Source organism: Suncus etruscus, chromosome 7, assembly GCF_024139225.1.
Source record: "Suncus etruscus isolate mSunEtr1 chromosome 7, mSunEtr1.pri.cur, whole genome shotgun sequence".
In the NCBI taxonomy this organism is placed as follows: domain Eukaryota; kingdom Metazoa; phylum Chordata; class Mammalia; order Eulipotyphla; family Soricidae; genus Suncus; species Suncus etruscus.
This window is the reverse complement of record NC_064854.1, coordinates 68,376,536-68,392,553: the sequence shown is the minus strand read 5'-3', so window position 1 is coordinate 68,392,553 and position 16,018 is coordinate 68,376,536. Positions and strand designations below refer to the sequence as shown.

At 33.1% G+C, this 16,018-nt stretch overlaps 1 protein-coding gene and 1 non-coding gene across 2 annotated transcripts in view; one reads left to right on the top strand and one right to left on the bottom strand.

Moving 5' to 3' along the window:
- RIMS1 (regulating synaptic membrane exocytosis 1) overlaps positions 1–16,018 on the top strand; it is a 577,010-nt gene that overhangs the window by 241,098 nt on the left and 319,894 nt on the right. The gene's annotated exons all lie outside the window — the stretch shown is intronic.
- Positions 9,036–9,151, bottom strand: LOC126014977 (U5 spliceosomal RNA). The gene has a single exon (XR_007497891.1). It is a non-coding gene; the product is annotated as a U5 spliceosomal RNA (small nuclear RNA).

Below are 16,018 nucleotides of genomic sequence, written 5' to 3'. Positions count from 1 at the left end.
TATCACACTGATTATCCCCTACTTTATCTTTTTACATATTATGATCTGAGCTTGTAAATATTGGTAAGAAAAAGAGGTCATAGTGTTCTAAAGTGTCCATAGCATGACAAAGGTTAAAAACTTTTCAGTATTTACCACACACACACACACACACACACACACACACACACATAAGCAAGGTGAATACCCCGACATGCTATCTCTTGACCACTTTTACTGTTTTTCCTTTGGAAGAGAGACCCACTCCATTTTTACTTATAAGATTTATAAGAAAAGTACCAATGAACGACATCCACTCATATAATGGGTTGTGTTACATAGCTTGCATTCATATTTTTTATTTCCTTAAGTTTTGTTTAAAAGCTAGTCATAACTACAATTAGTTATTAAAAATCATCAGAGTAAAACATTTTATCTGTCTCCTAAAATAATGTTGAATTTTTTACTGGAATGAAGGACTATATTTTATTTCTTGAATGGCAAGTATTTTCCAAGTGTATAAATTGAGTTTTGTACATAAATTACCTAAGCATTATTATTTTTACTGGCACTCTAGACATTAAGTCTGATGTTCAATACATAAAAGTCCAGAGTAAAGATGATGCTTTAAAAGGTTTATGTTTGCCCATTTAGACATTAACTTAAGTAGAAATTAGTAATATCCTGTGAAACTAATAATGCTATTTTATGTCATGTTTTTTTGTAATGATAAATTTAAGTTTAATGTATTATGTATTTAACTTAAATCTGTATATAGTAATGTATTTATTTTTAATGGACTATGATATGAAGGAATTCTACTCTGGCATAATACTCTTAATGACATTAAAATAATCATGGTGCTGAAATATATTATTTAAAATATTTTCTGCTTAAATAAAAATAAAACATTATGTTCATGAGTTCTATAATAAAAATATCATAAGTTCTCTAAAAATTTTTTCCACAGATGCCCCAAACACAATGTCCATTGTGTAATTCACTAAAAACTCTGATCACATTTGTTTTGTTCAATGAGTAATGTTTATTAAAAAAATACTACCATCTTGATGTAGATTGGGTATAGTTTCTGTTTTCGTTGACTTTGGATTTTGTATTCAAGTCTGATCATTTTTTATTTCCACCAAATGAACACATGACTGTCTGGTCTTGGTACCATCCATTTTTCTCTCTCCAATTATGATGCTGATCAAGGGGATTCCAGTAACATGGCTCTAACGGAAATATAAAAAAGATATGGAGGGAGCTCATCCAGTGCTGTAAGTATCCCTTTGGAAGAAGAAAGGGGAAAGAAGAAAAAAGTAACAAAACAAAACAAAATGGGACTAGAAAAGACAAAAACAAAACAAAAAATAAATAAGGGAATAACAACAAAAGTATAAAAAGAACAAAAAAAAAAGAGTAAATCGAAAAGCAAAACAATTAGCTATGAAGAAGCAAGCAATCCCCAAAAAAACTATAACAAAAAATAAAAATGAAAGCAAAAACAAGGAAAAAAGAAAACAAGACAAAAATCAACAACACAAACAACAACAACAAAAAAAAACAGACCAGCAACTTCTTAAAAAAGGGTTGCATTTCTTTTTCTTTCTTTTACATTTTTTTTGCATAGGCACCGTAAACATTGAAGAAATTAGAACGGGAATTCCCTTGGCATAAGAGATACATGGTTTCTCCTCCCCTGAAGCATATTGCTATGGGAACAACTACAGGCTCCATACTCACTCTTTTACACACCCCAAGGTCTTTCTATGGTGCCAGAAAACTTTCCGCTCAGATGTGGGCGATAACATCCCGTTTCTGTCGCTGAAGATCTTGCTATTTGTGTAGGTCATAGGGTGAAAGCTATGAGAGAGGTGGTTTTTTTTCTTTCTTTTCTTTTTTTTTTTCTTTTTTTCTTTCTTTTTTTTTTTTTTTTTTTTAAAGTTCTAGGTTCTAGGATTTCACTGTTGTCGTAATCAGTCTTCTGTGATTAGTGGACTTGGTTTTTGCTCAGATCCTAGGTCAGAGCCTAGTCTTTTAGCATGGTTCCAGATGCATGGTTCTCAGTTGCAGTTGTCAAATTCAGACCTCTGGGATTAGAGATCAGGTTTTTGTACAAATCGAAGCTGAGGCCTAGTTTAGGAACTTACATCAAGCTGTACATGGAGGGAACAGTTGCACTAGCATTACGAGGGGGTAAAGAAGGGGGAAGTGGGATGCATGCTGGAAACAGGGGTGGAGGGAGGACAACACTGGTGGTGGGAATGCTCTTCATCCATTAGTACTATTTGCCTTAAATATTATTGTGAAAGATTTGTAATTCACCTTGCTCACAATAAAAAATAAGACTTAGATACTGAACAATAGTTAAAAGAAAACTTGGTAGAAAATTTTCAGTAAAAAAAATACTATCATCAAGGCTAGTCTTTTCATAATGGAGTTTAAAATAGCTAGTGAAACAGTTATTAACATTTAAAGAAGTGAAAGTTGTTTATAAAATATTAATATCCAGTAATTGGAAAGGATATTAAGATATTTTACTTCATATATTGTGGTATAATTCTAAACTAACTTTATAGTCTCTTGTAAATTTCCTGTAAATGTATGACATGTTTCTTAATTTGTGACCTATATTCCTTGAAATAATAAATATTCACTGATAAAATTTTTGTTCTTGTTTTCTGTATTTTGGGGGCCACACACAGGTGCTCAGGGGTTACTTCTGCTTCTGCACTCAGAAATCACTCCTGGTTCAGGGAACCATAATGGATGCCGGGATCGAACCCACATTCGTTCTGGATCAACCACGTGCAAGGCAAATGCCCTACCACTCCAGCCCCACTGACAAAATTTTTAAAAATAAAAAATTATTCAGAGGAATTGACCATTATATTAGGCATTATTGCTAATATAATATATTATATATTATATTATGATATAATTAAATAATTATAAAAATATAATTTTCTAATTTAATATAATGACATTATAATATATAATAAATAATGCTATATAGTTTATGTATTTTGACATAATAATATGATGTGTAAATATGTGTAAGACTCTTCAGCTTTCCTTATCACATTTAAGTTTCACAACAACACGATATACATCAATATAGACAATATATGTCTCCTGTTTTTATATGAGGAAACTTGGGTTACTCATGAGTTTAGGGTTCCTTGAGAGAATGTTGTTGGACTGGCTTCAATGAAAGGAATCTGTACAAATCAGATGCTGGGAGTTCAGGATCAAGGTGATAGCCTACGCTGCTACCTGCTGAGACTCTGTGTCCGAGTCAGCTCCCTCTCTCTGAGTTCTTACACTGTAATGAAAGCTTGAGTTTTGGGGCTTTCTTTTTCTCCTTGGAAGGACTCCAATCCCACTATGTGAGTCTGATCTCTCCCTAGCTCTAATTATCTATTTATGATATTGCCTAATTATCTAATTATTTTTACCTAATATAATATAATTATATTATGACTCCTCCAAATATCAGTACAATGGGAGATACAGTCTTAGCACATGAATTTTTGGAAGAGAAAAGACTTTGCTTTTTGGAGTTTCAATGATCTGCCTAATGTTTCAGAATAAGTAGTAAAAGATGGAATAAGCTTCAAAAACTTACTAATACAATGTTGGTGAGATGGCTTCTACAATTCTCAATTTTCCTTTTATTTAAATCAACTTCAGCACAAGTCCCCTTTCAAGCAGCCCTGTGCCCTCTCCTGGACTATTTATTCTGGGCCTAATGATCTTCTCTCCACATCTAGAAGCAGTGATTCCTTTTAGTTTTCCTCTTATTATATTAGTCTTAATTCCACTTATGGAAAAAGTTGAAAGTTTATTCCATAGTTATCAAGGCTTCAAAACATCATCTGGTTGTGATTTTGAGTTTAATCTTTGCCTTCCATAATATCCCTGTTCTCTTTGCATCATCATTTCTTCTCCCAATTTTTTTTGATGGGGTTAGATTTGTTTTTGTTGTAAGTTCCATCAATGCTTTTTATATCTTAGATACAAATCCCTTATTGGATGGTGTTGGGTGAACAGTTTCTTCCAGTTAGTGAGTAGTTTTGGAACCTAGTCACTGACTCCCATTTTAGGTACGGAAGCTTCTCAGTTTAGCATAGGCCCATTTATCTTTGCTTCCACATGCTTAGGCAGTGGTGTTTTCTCTTTGAAGTACTTTCAATGTCATGGAATGTTTTGCCAATGTTTGCAGCTGAAAATCCTAAAGATACACTAAAAAAGCTTCTAGAAACAATAGATTTGTATAGTAAACTATCAGGCTACAAAAATAAAATGCCAAAATTCATGACCTTTTTATATACAAATAATGAAAGATAAGAAATATTTAAAAATACAATCTCATTTATAATTTGCCACAGAAAATCAAGTATCTTGGAGTCAAATAAATAAAGTGATGAAAGACCTGTAAATAATGACCTACAAAATACTGATTTTAGAAATAACAGGACACAAGAAAATGGAGAAATATATCCGGCTCATGAATCGATGGGGGGATTAACATAAATAAAACTGCAGTACTTCCTAAAGTATTGTATATATTTAATGCAACCCCTATAAAAAAATTAATGACACTTTTCAAAGAGGTCGATCAAACAATCCTGAAATTTATTTGAAACAATAAACACACACAAATAGCTAAAGAAATACTTAGAAAAAAGACGGGAGGCATCATTTTCCTAAACTTTAAATTGTACTATGAAGTAATAGCCATTAAAACAGCATGGTATGTGAGCAAAGACAGACCTTTAGATCAACAGTATAGACTTGAGTATTCAGAAACTGACCCCCATGCATATAATCAATTAATCTTTGATAAAGGTGTAAGAACACAAAGTGGAACAAGGAAAGCCTCCTCAATAATGGTATGAGGATAACTGTTTAACCAATTTGCAAAAAGGCAAATTCAGACCTCTTTAAAACCATCCAAAAGGGTCAAATAAAAATGGATTAAAAACCTTGATATTAGATCTGAAATTATGAGAAAACATAGGCAAAATATTCCATACACATTTTCTAGGCAATTAAAATAGAAAGCAGTTCATATGATCAGAAAAGGGAAACATGGTTTAAAAAAACAGTTTTATGAGTGTCAAATGCATCAGATATTGGACTAAGTAATTTCATCTGCAATTCTAAGAGGCAATTATTAGCATCGATTTACAGAGAATAAATAACAGGGGAATTAAATCTCTCGGTCACTGGCAGAGTCTATATTTAAATCCTTTCTTTTCTGTGGAGGGAGCATCCTTACTTAGAAGATGCTGAACTGGGACACTGGATGCAGTACTTCTTTTCATTTTCTTTACTATGTTTTGGAAATAGAAGGATGACTTTACCTCAGATACTAGCGAAGATTTCTAAAATGCTTCAAATACCTTGTGTTATGCCTTTGAACTTCTGTTTATTATGAGGATGTTAAAAGTAAAATAAAAATTAGAAATCTCTGGGATTTGAAAACTCTGTTTTTTACTACGTCTATGGGGCTGAGTGATAGCACAGTGGTACAGTGGTAGGGAAATTGCCTTGCAGACCCAGAATGGACCCATTTTTGATCCTTGGCATCCCACATAGTCCTCTGAGACTGCCAGAAACTATTTTTGAGCATAGATCCACAAGTAACCTCTGAATGCCCCCCCAAGTGTGGTTCAAATACAAAAAAATACTATATCTAATGTATTCTTCAAGGAGATATGGGGTGTAGACATTGATAACCCAATCATATGGAAAGGCTAGGAGGATATGGTTAGAAGAGCCTTTTTTTCCAGATTCCAAAGAAAGTTAAGCAGCAAGATGTGCACAGAATCAAATTAGCGGTTCTGAGCCAGGCTATTTAAATTATTTTTAGGCAGGAGACATACTGTACACACCAGCTTTTAGATATGAGTAATTAATATGAAATGTTACTGCTCTCTTTGACTTTAGTCATGTTGCACTTTTCTTATATTTCTTCTATCACAATCCTATTTCTAATATCTATATGGCCTCTTTTCATACAGATTTCATTTTATTTTGAACATTTTTATTACTATATTCACAAAAATATGTGTCCCTAAAAGTTGATGGTGATAATGGCAGCCATTTCCAGTTGTCACTAAGAAGAAACTTTCACTTACCTGATGTCCCTATCTGACTGCCCCCATCTGAACTCCTCTTATCTCATAGGTCAGTGATGTTTAGATTCAGGAGCTCCTGCATAGGAAATTAAAACAAGCTGCTATAATATGCCTTTCTTTTGTCCTTTATTTATGACTGATCTAAGACATGAGCTTTCTGTGTATTCATGTCACTTACTCACCATTACTAGAAAATAGAAAATAAATAAAATTTCTGACATTTAACAGGATGTAATGTATTAAATCAGACCATCTCAAAGCTTTAGTAATTGCCAGATTTTGAAAGTTGTGTAGAATCTACATGTCTCCTTCATTACTGATGTCAATCATTCAATAAATTTAAATAAATTTAAACTGTGAGATCATATGTCATAAACTGTGACAACTTGTGATTATATAGTAATTCCTTCAGAGACTGTTCCATTCAGTGACATTAGCCATAGAAAGCACCCCACTCTTTATTCAGTTTGATGGTAATAACTCTTTCATATTCAGAGAAAATATACAGCATGAAATAGAAAATGGAATAAGACTCACTCCTCCTGGAGTCCAGTAAACAGTTTCTTCAGCAATCAGGCAGCAGCTATCCAGCAAAGTGGTAGATTAGCCTGCCCCCCACCCCACCCCAGCTCTTCAGCCCAGTGAACTATATGCTGTCTGTGGCAACCATCACCTTGAGGGTATCACAAGGGGCAGGCTTCTGGTAACTGACATCTTCCTCCTTAAAGAGACAGAACACAGCTTTTTTATTAATAATTTTTATTTTGACCAAAGTGGATTACAAACCTTTCACAATAGTATTTTACATGCATAGTGACATTGAATTAGGGGCATTCCCACCACCAGTGTTGTCCTCCCTCCACCCATTCCCAGCATGCCTCCCATATCGCCCCTCCTTTACCCCCAGGGCTGCTAGTGTAAGTGGTCCCTTCTGTGTGTAGCATGTTGTAGATTGGGAATCAATTCTGTTGTAGTTGGCTTTAGATTTGGTGTTTAATCTGATCATTTTTAATTTCTACTCAATGTTCATATGACTGGTCTTGGTGCACTCCATTATTTCCCCCTCAATTTGTGAGGCAGAACAAGATGGTTCAACTTATGTGGTTCTGTTTGCAGGTAAGAAAAAAAGAAAAGAAAAGGGGGGGGGCAAAAAATCAAACAAGCAAAACATGGAGTCCTTCTAGAGACTATAAAAATCAGTTTAAGAAAAGAAAGGGAAAAAGAAAGGACAACATAAAAATAATACAAAACAAAATAAGTCCCCCCTCCAAAAAAAAATAAAAACCCAGAAAGCACTTCAGCAATAAAGACAATCACCACACAGAAACCATGGTCCCGAATGCTGACCAGGGTCCATAAGTGTCTTCTTTTCTTATATTATGTGACCTTAGTAACCCATTCCACTTCCTCTGCCTTGGCTCTTTTCCTCTCCAATTCCATTGGCAGACTTTATCTGACCACTGTTCATTCTTTCAGGAGCCAAGTTTACTCTTTTGAACTTGGTTCCCTCTCCTCCTTCAGGTCTCTTCAGCTTCTACTTTATCAGTCAATCCTTCCTTGACTCCCCCATTTTAGCTATTTTTATTTTGGAACCACACCCGGCAGTGCTCAGTGATTACTTATGACTATGCAAGAAACATCACTTCAGAATGGGCTTGGAGATCAAGCTTAGGTAGGACATATGCAAGGAAAGTTCGCTACCCAGTATGCTATCTCTTAAGGCCCTCATTCATACATAATCAATGAATAATTATTCACTGTTCATTCTTAGTATTCAAAATTTCATATGATGATATCATAAGAATTTTACTTTGAGTACTTAGAGTATTTTCAATTATAGAACTAAATTTAGGGGCCAAAGCACAGTGGAGGGACATTTGCCTTGCATGCTGCCAACCCAGGACCAACCCGGGTTTGATCCCCAGAATTTTACATAGTACCTTAAGCCTGCCTGAGAATAGAGCCAGGAGTAAACCCTGAGTGCTGCTAGGTATGGGCCACCCCCCCCCCAAATAAAGAACTAGATTTAACCCTATGAAGATTCAAGACTCAAACAACTTACAGAGAAAAAAGAGGAATGTATTTCTTTATCAGGATTGATAAATTGTCTGTTGACTGAATAGCTTCCAGGTCAATTGAACTCTACATCTTGACTGATAGCCTCTTCTATAAATCTTGATGCATTAGTTACTGTGTTGGACAAGAGAGCATGGGATCCAGTGTAAGTTCATTTGTTAGAGATTAATTTTTTATAAAACTGAAGAGAAGTAGCAAAAATAGAATAATGCATAATATAATCATAAGTCAGGTTTCACTAAGCATTCATTTTTGAGAGTTGTTAGAAAATTTGTCACATTTTGAGTTGTAATTAGAACATGCTTAATTTTCTGGAGTCATTACACTGACAAAAGCATCAAGATATTCTGTCCAGAGTTCTAGCATAATTTACTGAGTTAAATGCAGTTCAAAGTACCTTAATATTATTCAAAGTTTCTTATAGATAATGCAATATTATGAAAAGTAAAGTAGACTATATCTAGCTTTGTGTGCACTCTGATTAGTGAAAACTGATTATGACACATTTTTAGTTTCTAAAAATAACATAATATGGCAAGTCTTAAAAATAGACTTGATTATTTCTAGGCAGTAGCTGATGAGAATAAAAGAAATTGTCTTGAATTGATTAAATGCTGGGTAATATAGAGAGATATAGTATGTAACTAGATTTCAATAAATTAAGAATCTTTCTGAAAGTCTCTGAACTTTTCAGTACTACAATTATAAACCATTAGAATTATCATCTTTATAATGTCTTTGATGTGTATAAAAGAACTTAAGTTATTTACAATATCTGTTACATTTTTTAGTAGATAGTCCTGAAATGCATTTTAACCATGTTTTTTTTTTAGCCTTGCTAGTGCAAGGCCTCAAAAAATTGGTTCAAAGCTCAGAATTGTTCCTCTCCATGGAAATCTTTAGTAAAAGGCGAAAGATTTATGCAATCTGAAGAGAAACCAGAGTATAAACCATGTATTTTAATTAAAGGATGAAAATACATGTCATTATTAGCGAATATAATGGGAAGAAAATTATATCTTGCCACTTGTCTTTAAACTCACTATGACTGGCCTCAGAAAATAGTGTACCTAATGAAAGCTGACTTTAAGAGTACTGTGCAAATAAAATGCAGGAAATCTTATTTTTCTGCCTTATCTTCCTCTTTTGTAGTTGAGGTGACCAGAAGTCACACAAATACATACTTGTGGTCCCATGACAAATTCTGCTTAGCCGTGATGGTTGTTGTAGTCAGTCTTCTGTACTTAAAGATACTGGTTTTTGCAGAGATTTTAGGATGGAACATCTTCTGATTTTATCTCATTGGCTGGTGAGGTAGGACAACCTGTCCCTAGATCAAGTTGTTGCTATTTCCTCATTGTCAGAGTTTCTTATGAACCTACCCCAGAGCAGGTTGTAGAAATCCCCTTCTTATACTTAATGCAATTGTTATAATCTCCTGTGGCTCCTTTTTTCCTTTGGGATTAGCCCTTCTCTTTTTTTTTTTTTTCCACCTTCAATGAGCTCAGTATTTTCATTACAACAGGATGTATTCCTCAAGACTGTGCCTTAGAGCTGGATAATTCACTGTTACTTTTTTGGGGGGTGGGGTCACACCCAGCAGTGCACAGGGATTACTCCTGGCTCTAGGCTCAGAAATCATCCCTTGCAGGCACAGGGGACCATATGGGTGCCGGGATTCAAACCACCATCCTTCTGCATGAAAGGCAAATGCTTTATTTCCATGCTATCTCTCTGCCCCTCATTGTTACTTTTATTATTTCCCCAAACCTGGTGTTTCCCTATTTTCCTACATGCAACACTTCTCAAAAGAGATTTCATCTGCTTACATCTTGAATTTTCTTCTTCTGTAACAGTGTTGACATAAGTCAAAGACCAAACCTATTTAAGGGTGTAAAATTCATGCCAACTTATTATTTATGGGGCCCAGTCAATGGTTTATTGAGTTGCCTATCTTAAAGACAAATCAGTTTGATTAGACTACAATAATTTTTAATATTAGATCTTGGAGAGAAAATCTTTCCTTGGCCCTGGAAGAACAAAGTTTTAAAGAAACACATTAAAAAGAAACTTTAAAAAGAAAGGAGAACAATGCTTTCTCATTATTAGCTTATTGTAATGGAAACTCAATACCCTATCAGCATTTAAATACCAAATCTTGTCTATAAAAATAAGCATAGGAGAATCTGAAGATTTTTTCATTCTATATTACACCAAATTGCCAGTTTTTTATAGTTGGAGGAAGACATGGATCAAGAGATTGTCCGATCTTTCCATTGGCTCCTGATACTGAGAGGCATTAATACAATTTTCAGAACCACATTGTCACATATCTCATGACACAGACTAAACCTTAATCTCACATCTAAGGTCAATTCAGTGCAATTTGTGAAAGTAGGTCATGAAAGTATATTCATCTAAATTTGCTGTGACTAAAGGCATTTATTTTTGTAGATTCTTTTTCATTTGTGTGGTATTTTTCAGTGGCTTGAGAATATGCACTCTAGAAGTTAATATAATATTTATTTACTTCATCATTAAGACAGACCATTGCTAAATATGTAGCTTGTACTGGAGAATTGTCATGCTTATCTCTTCAAGACATTTTTCATAACTGCACCTAAGACTTCAAAAGTAACCAAAGCATACATAAATGACCATGACCTTTTAAAAATGGTATGTTATAATCAAAATGTTTTGAAACATAAACATTCACTGAGGAGAATAGCAACTGGAAGCAGTTTCTGACCCTGAAATTGTTCATTGTATTCATAATTTAAAGTCTCACTTCTCAAAGTTATAGCTATTTGAACTTAGGACAGTATTTTTTCTTTTTTTTATAATCTTAATCCCTACTTAATGAATTGAAGTGCATTAAGTAGTATCACATGATGGAATATAACAAGTGGTTTTATTTGTTCCTCATTATTCTTTCTCTACATTATAAAAATAGTCAATATTTTATAAGATGCTTACAAGTTACTTGTCTAGCACTTCTTTAAATCTTGTACAAATATAAGTTATTTGGAATGAAGGCAATAGTACAATGGGTAGGGTGCTTGCAGGGAGGGGGAAGAGACAAAAACACTAAATAATCCTTTTTTATTTATTTATTTTTTTATCTAGTTTTTGTCGATTTCTTTGTTTTGGGGTAGATATTGAAGTAGTTGTCCATTTTTTTATTTATATATTTACTTTTCTTCTTTTCTCTTCTTCCTTTTTGCGCCTTGTCATATTTCCTATCTCACAACCATGGCAACTATGTGGTGCATATTTTTATTGCTGCAGTGCTCACTGGATATCTTTTTTGATTCCTCTTTTTGAACTATTGTGGTGTTTCACCTTCTTTTTTTCCCCTTTGTCCCTCAAACCAAGGATGAGAGCCTCTAGAATGACTCTGCTCATAGTCGGTGTAGTCGATTTTTACCTCCATTATATTACTTTTCTCTTCCTCAAACAAAACCACATAACTTGAACTTTCTAGTCCCACCTCCCAATTAGAGGGGGCAGTAATGGAGGCACCAAGACCAAACAGTTATAAGACCACTAAATAATAAACTAGACACAGAAGGGACCACACACTCTACAGCCCCTTGGGGGAGAGTGGAGGATATGGGAGGCAGGATGGGAGCAAATGTGCGAGGACAATTCAGTGGTGGGAATTCCCCTGATTCAATGTAAATATGTACCTGGAATATTACTGTGAACGATATGTAAGCCACTACAATTAAAATAAAAATTATATTAAAAAAAAAGAATTCTCTCTTGTGAAGATAATCTATTAGTTAGAGTATTCAAATAGCTCCCTCTAGTGCCAGGTTTTTCCTTTCAGACCTATGATGTATTCAGAATATTGGAAAGCGGTGATATTGCTACATACTCTAGAAACATTTCTGGACTCAAAACTTTTGTACTTAAAATTACTCAAACATTCAGGGGCAGAATAAAGATCTGTCTTAGGAAATAATGAAGTAAAAATTTAAATGTGTTCTTGTGAGCCTCAGTATCCTGAGTAGTCTTCATTTAATGCTTACTAAGGAGTGGACTCCTGTGGTAAATTGAAAACAAAATTAAAATAAATGCTTGACTGAGGAACAAGCTATAAAACACTAATAGCTAATCATTGGCTATGCACTTATGTTTTCCTAAGTGTCATCTCTCAATGCTTTCAGAACACTGTGGGATGCTGATTGTATGAACTGCATTTTAACAATACTAAATAGAGGACCGGAAAGAAAAATATACAGCAAAATGTTTAATACATAATTTGTGAAAGGGCATATATGATGAGGGTGTTTTACAAAAGAACTGAAATTGCAACACTTGATAAGCTTCTCTTGTTCATTTTCAGCCACAACTGAAAACAGATTTATTTTCTAATAAGCTACACCCCCTGCTGATTTTCTTTTACACCTTACATGTTGAAAGAAAATTTAAGTAACTGAACAATTTCAATGTAAAAATGAAAATCTTTATTGCCATCTGCTGGACATGTGCAGTAAGTAAAAAAGTACACTTAAAAGATGATTTTTTTTTTTTTATGGGAGCTGGGGGTTTGGTTTTGGGGCCCTACCTTGCATTACTTAAGGTTTACTCCTGGCTCTGCACACAAGAATTATTCCTTGCCAACTCCAGGCTCCATGGGATTGAACCCAGGGTGGCCACGTGCAAAGCTACTTAAAGAAAATTTTAGACAAAAACAAAACAAAACTTTTTTACTGCACATTTCGTACTAAAAATTTAAAACTAATAATTCAGTGTCTTTTATTTATGATAATGTAACATAAAACTTTGATAGTAAATTTTTGTAGGCTTTAATTTTTAGATGTTTCAAAATCTTATCAAAATTGTGACAATTTTACAGATTTCTCATTAGCTCTCTGTTCATCTATACACAGTCTCCTCTATAATTTGCATTTGCCACTATAAAGCCCAATTATTACTGTTCCTTAATCTGGAATATCATATCATTATCATCACAAATCTTTTAGTTTTACTCAAAAATTTAAATTAAATTAGTGATCATATTTAATATTACACATTGTGTAAGTTAAGCAAATATATAATGATTTTATACACATTAATCTTACAGATTAGTTTCAATGCCTTACAATTATTCTTTGCACCATCTATTCAAAATCATCTCTCCCAATCCCCTATGAAAGCTTTTAAAACCTAAACAGTCTTACATATAATTAATAAAATTATGTTTTAACTAATGGACTATATCAATATTAAATGGACTATATCATATTAAATATATATAATATAATGTTTGCCTTTCATTACTTTTAAATTCTATGATATTTAATGTCATGTGCTTACAATGATGTTTACATTTACGATTTGGTGTGTCTTCATCTTTGATGAAATGTCCATGATATCCCTCCTAAGCCCCTGTTAAAAAATTTTTAATGGTCATACTAGTATTACCAACATTCTTTCATTTATAATTTTTAAAATTTAGTTATGTGCAATGATCAATTTTGTTAAATATGGTTTATGAAAGTATGAAAATGTCTATTTTTCTAATTTAAATAAACTTTATGAGTTTTTACCATATCATGATCAGGAGTTTAAATCTTATAAATACATATTCTTCAAGAATTCATACCTACTATTATCAGAGCTTTAGGATAGTCCAAGAAATTGCATTTTAATAAGCATCAATACTAAATTTGAGAACACCAAGAAAATCTCATGAAGCAGTAATTTTGATTTCCTTTATGCAAACCCAAATGAGTATCCTGGTGAAGAATGATAGGGTTTATATAAAAAGCTGAAATAGAGAGCATAAGTATCACAACCAGATTAAATATTAATGTAAAAATTTAAAGCATTGGCCTAATCTTTCTCAGCTGTAAATTTCGATATTTTTACCCAGTAATCTTTAATCCCTTCTGTTTCTGTTTTACTAAATACTTTCTTTAAAAAAATAAATAAGGGGCCGGCGAGGTGGTGCTAGAGGTAAGGTGTCTGCCTTGCAAGCGCTAGCCAAGGAAGGACCATGGTTCAATCCCCTGGCGTCCCATATGGTCCCCCAAAGCCAGGGGCAATTTCTGAGCGCTTAGCCAGCAGTAACCCCTGAGCATCAAACGGGTGTAGCCCAAAAACAAACAAACAAACAAACAAACAAACAAATAAATTAAATTATTTACAAGAATATTTTTCCTCTTATCCATTCTCACTCTTTAAGTGGCATTTAAATGATTTCAAAGTAGTGAACGCAAGTCCAACGAAGGGGGTACTTGCTTTCAAGCTGTACAATCATATTTCTTAAATTTCAATAATTTCCCATAAGGATTGCAGAGGCCAATTCAAATTTATTTCAAAGGAAATATAGCATGATCACATTTATAAATAGCATATTACTTCGCATTTAGTGACAAAATAACTCAAATACATCTAGATTAACAAATTATTATTAAAGTTTAATGATTATTGGTTATCATTCAGCTTGCAAAGAGTAGTTGTATATTAAAAGAAGAGTACTCCATAAAATTTTATCTAAATCATAGAAATTTACAGTTACATTTAGTTCCTTTTGAAAAATGTGTGTATTATTTACTATTTACCTATAATCTAATTACATTTGAAATAAGAATAACTTTACAAAAATAGTCAATACATTTTTACTAATACAATTGTTCCACTAAGCAGCAACCCCACAAACTTATTTAATAAAGTCAACAATAAAAGTTAATATTGGTGGGATTGATCATGATACATTGTATGTTTAAAACCCAACATGAATAATTTTGTAAACCGCAGTGGTTTAAATAATTTTTTTAATTATGCTTTAATGTTAAGGTTAGTGTGATTGTTTTTCAACAATAGGTTGAGACATTGGGAATTCAGTGATCAATTCTCCCTATCTGGTTTGTAAAACATTTAGTTATATTTAGTACTTGATGCTCTGCCTAATGAAAATACCTCAGATTTTGGGGACACTCTTAATTCATTTAGAATCCTGAGAACTCTATGGACTCTGACCATGGAGTTTTCAATTTGATGTCACTAGCATCAGAGTGCTGAATGGTGCACTGTTCTGTGTATTTCAAGCGAAGCTTGAGAATTGAAACACAGACCATACTTAATGTTTGCAGCTCACGTGCATCATTTTACAGCAATAATACACATTTCAAAGTAAATACAGATTGTAGAATGCTATGTAAAATTTTGATTAAAAAAAGTTGGAGCTATATTTTATCTTGAGGATCAAAAGTGAGAAAAAAAAAACAAAATATATAATGTAAGGTGCTGTTCAGAGATTTTATAAATTTAGTTTTGCCAGTCACTCAGGATTATTTTGTGTACCTTACAAATGAACAAGTACTTATTGCTAAGAAAAGCTTTAGTAATTTTCATATTGGAGTCTTATTTTATAACTTTGTACACATTTAAAATATTTAGCATTTTATGATAATTTTTCAAATGTGTTTCATTATTCTCCCAAACAAGTTGTCTACGACTAAAACCTTAGAGCTTCTTGAATAAAGCAAACAAATATTAAGGTAATACAATGGTTATTATGTAGGGTTATTAAGTATTAAAATAATTGAAGACATTTCATCCAGAAAAAAACCAAGATCAGTGTTTTTGATAGCATTATGTTATATATATCCATTTTTCTATAAAATAATTTGAGAATTTTGATTATCTATTTTGTCAAGTGTACTAATCAATAAGAATATGTTATTAATTATAGAATTTAAATGCACAAATAAGTTTCAAAGAAAGGTTTTGTAGTTATATATTTCCTGTACTACCATACAATTCTCAGTTTAATATAGTCCCACTTGATTATATGTGCT